This window comes from Pinus tabuliformis, chromosome 3_1 (genome assembly GCF_031772625.1).
Source record: "Pinus tabuliformis cultivar Carrire ecotype Pingquan chromosome 3_1, CPIR1, whole genome shotgun sequence".
Lineage (NCBI taxonomy): Eukaryota > Viridiplantae > Streptophyta > Pinopsida > Pinales > Pinaceae > Pinus > Pinus tabuliformis.
The window spans coordinates 882,612,286-882,618,966 of NC_142301.1; the positions used below are offsets into that span (position 1 = coordinate 882,612,286).

Below are 6,681 nucleotides of genomic sequence, written 5' to 3' on the forward strand. Positions count from 1 at the left end.
TTTTGAGGGGTATGCTTCCTAGTTTCCATAATTTTGCTTTCCACTATGTCACAAAGCCCTTTTACTCTTTCCAATTGTTGTGGTGTTGCTCTAAAGAAGGTGTTGCTCTTTGTATCCTCATAATGTGCTATCATTTCCTCCATGAAAATTGATCATGTAACAAGTTGTTTACGAGAACAAAGCCCTTCATACCATAAAATTGATCCGGTTCTAAATATGAAGATGCAATACATACCTTTTGTAACAGTGGTACACCATGTAGATCAAAATATTTCTCCATCTGAAGTATCCAATTTACCGGATCCTTGCCACCAAACTTCCTCATCTTGCTTTTTCTTAATTTTAGGAGCTCGATCTTGAAACGACTGTAACTCTGTACTTTCGGATCTTTAAGTTCTGAAATTGCGACCTGTAGTAGCCCTCTGCGTCCTCTTTCCAATGCCACCAGTCTGATCCAAATTGGATTCTCCAAGAAAGAGTTATGCACAATCTCCCAAGATGACCTGATTATAGACCTTTCCAGAAGAGCGAACTTGTATGAAGTGCCACGTGTCACTATTTCGACCTTTGGCTCTGAAAAATATATACAAGAAACTACAGTCCGTCCTCTTTCTGTACCTTCTTACGAAATTTCAATCCAATTCTCAGAGAGAAAGTTATGACGATTTTCCCCAGGTCACCTGTTTGGAATGTAATTCAAGAGTCTGCAAAAAGACCAACTTCCGCAGATCATATCTCCGTAAATATAGCGCGAAAAGCTCTGAAATTCGGACCCGAGATTCAGTGCAATGTCTTCTCAAATGGATTTTTTTAGCTTCTAAAACGTCACAAAAAAAAGTTATAGCGAAAAATGCCACGATGACCTGTTTGGAACAGTGAAACCCTAGAATCCAAAGCTCTGATACCAAATGTTATGAAACCAGCTCAAGAAAAAGATAGAAAAGATAGATCAACGCCTTAAAATTCAGCCTCTTCGAGGGGGCAACCTCCTTTACATTACATAAATGAACAATTCTTCGATGATACAAATGAAAAGACCTCCTTTCTATATATAGGAGTCTAAGGGGTCATAACATAATCAGAGTCGACATAACAATAATAATGTAAGGGCACAATAATAACAATAGTGGGCTTCTTTGTGGCACAATAGTAAAAATATGGTCACTACATGGGTACATCAATATAATAAGTGGGTTGTACTAATAACAATAAGGGGTTACACTAGTAGTATAGGGGCCTAACAGTTGCTCTCTTAGAGTTCAGTCTTGGATTATATTTTTAAATTATTATTATGTATCAATTGTATTTAGGTTATTTAAGGGAGTTTTATTTTGTTATTTATTTCTGGTTATGTTTATTTATAAATAAATAAAATTATTGTGAAAAAAATTAATATATTGTAGGTATTGATACGGATACATAGCTATTGAGGGTTTATGTGTATTGGAATCATAAAAAGAGATATCTAGTAAAAATAAGGTGTTTTCTTTTTTTGAAAAGATGCATTTGGGGAGTTTCAATATAAGTATTTTGGGATGTATTTATTGTAATAGATTGATAATCATATTTATAGGATTTCATAAAAAATAAAAAAAGATAAATATATATATATATATATATATATATATATATATATATATTCTCAATTACAAAGTTTACGTAAATGGTGGAACTTATTTGCGAGTTGAAGAATCCTCTTACAAATATAATATATCGAATTGTTACTCCACTTTGATCCTACTCATCGCAAACAACATGTGGGGGGGCAACTCTCCACCCAACCATAGGCTCAACTACACCAAATCCTTATGCCCACCATTGAGTCCTCATTATACTAATATGCTAGAACTTATTATCATATTGCCCCAAGCCCCCAAAACATATCTTCCTTATAAGAATCCGCATATCATAAAAAATTCAATCCCTAAGGTGCACTTGTCATATTCAATTCTTTTCTAATTATGATTTTTCCTTTATGTCTTCTTTTTAGTGGTTTTTCCTTCTTTTTTTAATTGTAAACTAACACCCATGTAGGATTTGAACCAGTGCCCTTTTTGCAAAAAGTGCCTAAGCAGTGCACCCATTCACCACCAATGCAAAGCCTTGTGAGTTGTGTTTTTTTCCTTTTTTATTAAGTATATATTTTTATTTTTTTATTATTATTGTTATTATTTTTACTTATTTAATAATTTGAGGTTACATTACATTTATCAATATATGGTGAAATTAGAATTATTATTTAATATTTCATGAACACAAGTACTATAACAAAGGTTCACGAAGTGAAAACCTCATGTACCCCTCTTGATTTGAGCCAAACATGTTGTATAATTATGTAGCATTCTCACGGAAGCACATTCCCTTAAGACACACACCAATCTAATATTTAACACATCACATTTAAATGATCCTCTTTCATACTTCAATGCTGGTCATCCATCTCCTCTTCTAATCATATCTACTTAACCATGTCATGTCATACACTTAAAGTCAATCATTATCTTTACTAATAGATTATATCAATATTTTAATTAAGGTGGATATTAAAATATTTTATTTACTATTAATATTGAAATATTATTTTTGTTATTAATATTTTTTCTAAATAGGGGAGGCATGAGCAGGAGGGGTCCTTTGTAGCCCCGAGGAACAACTGGAGACAAAATATGCATGGGGATTGGGAGTGGCCACCAACAACAAGGTTGAGTTTTTCGCCTTGTGGAAAGGATTGGACCTCGCTCACACTCTCAGAATAAAGAGAATAAACATTGTTGGGGATTCTTCGTTGGTTATAAGAATGTTCTCAAATGTACATTCTTTCGACAACAATTCCCCCATAGTTAAAAGAATCAGATACCAGCGCACAAAATTTGAGAAATACTCCTCCTTTCACATTCTTTGTCACCTGAATAAGGTTGCTGACGAAATGGAAAATTGTGGAGCGCTCTTGGGAGCAAGGAGATATGAGATCGATGAGAGAGATGATGGCCACCTTCCCACTCCTTAATTAAATGATGGTCAAGGTGACAATAAATTTTGGCATGACTAATAATGATATAGGGATGATGCGGGTAAACACATTCGAAAGTTTGGACAAGTGGGGAAAGGATAGGACGCATGGCGTCCTCCCGATCAGCAACAACGTATATGTAGAGGTCAAGGGGATTATTGCAGGACTACCGAAGGAGGTTGTGGCTCAGCTTCAGAACGAGGGAGGAATCGACGACTCAGGCACAAGTCCAAGCAGCCGAGGCAAGCATGTCAGCAAGGACGAGGGGAAGTCCAATCTCGGATAATGTCCACTTATGAATTGTCGTTTTGTTTTGATATTAGGATTGTATTTCAGGCCTTATGGTAGGTTTCAGTGTTTTCTTATAGTATACAGGGCTAGTAGGGGAAAGAAAATAATTTCATAGTTGTATTGGGATGTGGAAACACTTCGTAACACTGAAGCAAGTGTTGTTGAGACAATGTAAAACACTTATGACCTTGGAATCCAAATTTTGAATATAAAATATCCACTCTGTTTTAATATATATATATATAGTAATCAACTCTATGTTAATGAAAAAAGCAATTACACATTTTTCAAAATAAGTGTAAAAAATGCCTCTTCCACTAGATAATAATTTTATTTAAAACAAAATTACAAAATAAATATTATTTACTCCATTTATATATAAATAAAATATATAAACATAAATAGATATAAAAATAAAGTATATATTTATTATTAATATATTATAAATATTATATAGGAAAACTTCATGTTGTGTTTAAAAAATATACAAATTTATTAAATATTATTTTACCTGATAAATAAGTAGATAATTAATGTTTTAATTATGAATGAAATTTTTTAAATAAATAAAGATTTTAATAAATTTTGTTCATTGATTTACCTGTTAATGTTGCTAACTTAGTTAAAACTCACGTATAAATATCCAATTTCGGAAATACCCAAATTTGTTGCTGTATGGCCCGTGAATAACAGTTTGACATAAACATCTATGAGTGGGGGAAGAACTTAATATTTGTATTAGTGGAGGAAGAACTAGGGGAAGAACTTAATATTTGTATGAGTGGAGGAAGAACTAAATATTAGAAGTTATGTTGGTAAAGCATAGAACTGAGAAAACGGAACCTTGACATTGAAATTTATTTTGGCAAAGCATATAACAGAGAATATACAGACTGTTGACATCCAAATTTAATTCGATGAAGTATTGAACCGAAATTACTGAAACATAACTGTTGGTTCAGTAAGTAGAAAGAAAACGGACTCTGGTCGAAAATGGAACATTAAACTTAATTCGGTAAAGTATCGAACGGATAATATTGAAACAGAACTGTTGGTTCATAAATAGAAAGAATACGGACTCTTGTCGAGAATGGAATTCGAACCCATACCCTACATAACTTTCTATTCAGTATGCAGAAAATGAAATTTGACTCTTGTCAAGAATGGGATTCGAACCCAGAACTGTTGGTTCATAAATAGAAAGAATACGGACGAATGGAAATGGAACCCATACCCTACATAACTCTCGATTCAGTAAACAGAAAATGAAATTTGACTCTTGTTCGAACCCAGAACTGTTGGTTAATAAATAGAAAGAATACGGACTCTTGTCGAGAATGGAATTCGAACCCATACCCTACATAACTTTCGATTCATTAAGCAGAAAATGAAATTTCACTTTTGTCAAGAATGGGATTTGAACCCATGCCCTTTCGGACCAGTACCTGAAACTGGCGCCTTAGACCAACTCGGCCATCTTGACGATGTCAGTAAACTGTTGGTTCAGTAAGTAGAAAGAAAACGGACTCTGGTCGAAAATGGAACATTAAACTTAATTAGGTAAAGTATCGAACGGATAATATTGAAACAGAACTGTTGGTTCATAAATAGAAAGAATACGGACTCTTGTCGAGAATGGAATTCGAACCCATACCCTATATAACTTTAGACCAACTCGGCCATCTTGACGATGTCAGTAAACTGTTGGTTCAGTAAGTAGAAAGAAAACGGACTCTGGTCGAAAATGGAACATTAAACTTAATTAGGTAAAGTATCGAACGGATAATATTGAAACAGAACTGTTGGTTCATAAATAGAAAGAATACGGACTCTTGTCGAGAATGGAATTCGAACCCATACCCTATATAACTTTCGATTCAGTAAGCAGAAAATGAAATTTGACTCTTGTCAAGAATGGGATTCGAACCCAGAACTGTTGCTTCATAAATAGAAAGAATACGGACTCTTGTCGAGAATGGAAATGGAACCCATACCCTACATAACTTTCGATTCAGTAAACAGAAAATGAAATTTGACTCTTGTTCGAACCCAGAACTGTTGGTTAATAAATAGAAAGAATACGGACTCTTGTCGAGAATGGAATTCGAACCCATACCCTACATAACTTTCGATTCATTAAGCAGAAAATGAAATTTCTGCTTTTGTCAAGAATGGGATTTGAACCCATGCCCTTTCGGACCAGTACCTGAAACTGGCGCCTTAGACCAACTCGGCCATCTTGACGATGTCAATAAACCATAATATCAAAATACATACTAATATCCTAATTCAGTTATTTCGTAGTAATTTATACGGCCATCTTGAGCTAGTAATCCTGCTCGTCATGCGACCAATGCGGGCACGAGTCCTCCCCGAGGTGCTTGCATTTTACCAGAGTCCATGACCAATTTCTACCGGACAATATGAATACGTTACATCGGCCAGTTTAACCATAATTTTGTGTGGAACATGTCGTTCAATTTCATATGTTTAAACACTCTCGATTTAATGATTGCTCTAAACGATCGTTTAGAATTTTGTTTTCACTAGGGGGATGTAGCTCAGATGGTAGAGCGCTCGCTTAGCATGCGAGAGGTACGGGGATCGATACCCCGCATCTCCAACCGATGCGCTATTAGTTTGCTTTAGGGTGTAATTCAGATAAAATACCGTTCAAATTTAATAATAACATGACAAAAAGTTCGTTCATTTCAGATTTCATAATAACAGGAAAAAATAACCGTTCAATTTCAAAGTGTTTGGATGAATTTAATTTTTTATTTCATAAATTTAGTTAAGAGGGTGTCCGTAAAAAAACACAGTTCATTTCAAGTCTTCTCGATGAAGCTATTTTTTTAATATTTCTTTTATTTCATAGATTTAGTTAAGAGGGTGTAATTCAGAATTCATAATAACAGAGGAAAAACCGCTCAGAGAAAATAAACCAAGAGAGTGTAATTCAGATTTCATAATAACACACAGAAAAATGGTGAAAAAAAAATCACTCAATGGAATTCGGCAGTTTTTTTTAAGCGAAAAAAACTTGATTGTATTATATAAGATATATAATGGACAAAAATATTACATCATGTATAGCTTGTGAAATAAGTCAGACCAAATCTGAACAATGACAAATTCAGAAGAGTCGGAACCATAGAAAATCGCCATATTGGACTATTGGACAGCAGATTAGACAGCAGTAGGCTTGAGAAGGTGATAAAACAGCTTTGATAAATAAAAAGTGGCGAAAATGCCAAACCAGCAATATCCAGTAAAGTATAGGATCGTTTTAACCACCAGTGGGTATAACAGCGGCAGATACAAAAAACAAAATACAGTAAACAGGGAGGACATACAGGAAGGACATACCTGGGATTCTG

General features: G+C 34.3%; 3 non-coding genes across 3 annotated transcripts; 1 reads left to right on the plus strand and 2 right to left on the minus strand.

Moving 5' to 3' along the window:
• Window positions 1-4,703: 4,703 nt before the first annotated feature.
• Window positions 4,704-4,784, minus strand: TRNAL-CAG (transfer RNA leucine (anticodon CAG)). Its single transcript has one exon. It is a non-coding gene; the product is annotated as a tRNA-Leu (tRNA).
• A 680-nt stretch (window positions 4,785-5,464) lies between these two features.
• On the minus strand, window positions 5,465-5,545 carry TRNAL-CAG (transfer RNA leucine (anticodon CAG)). Its single transcript has one exon. It is a non-coding gene; the product is annotated as a tRNA-Leu (tRNA).
• Window positions 5,546-5,851: 306 nt separating this feature from the next.
• On the plus strand, window positions 5,852-5,924 carry TRNAA-AGC (transfer RNA alanine (anticodon AGC)). Its single transcript has one exon. It is a non-coding gene; the product is annotated as a tRNA-Ala (tRNA).
• Window positions 5,925-6,681: the final 757 nt, after the last annotated feature.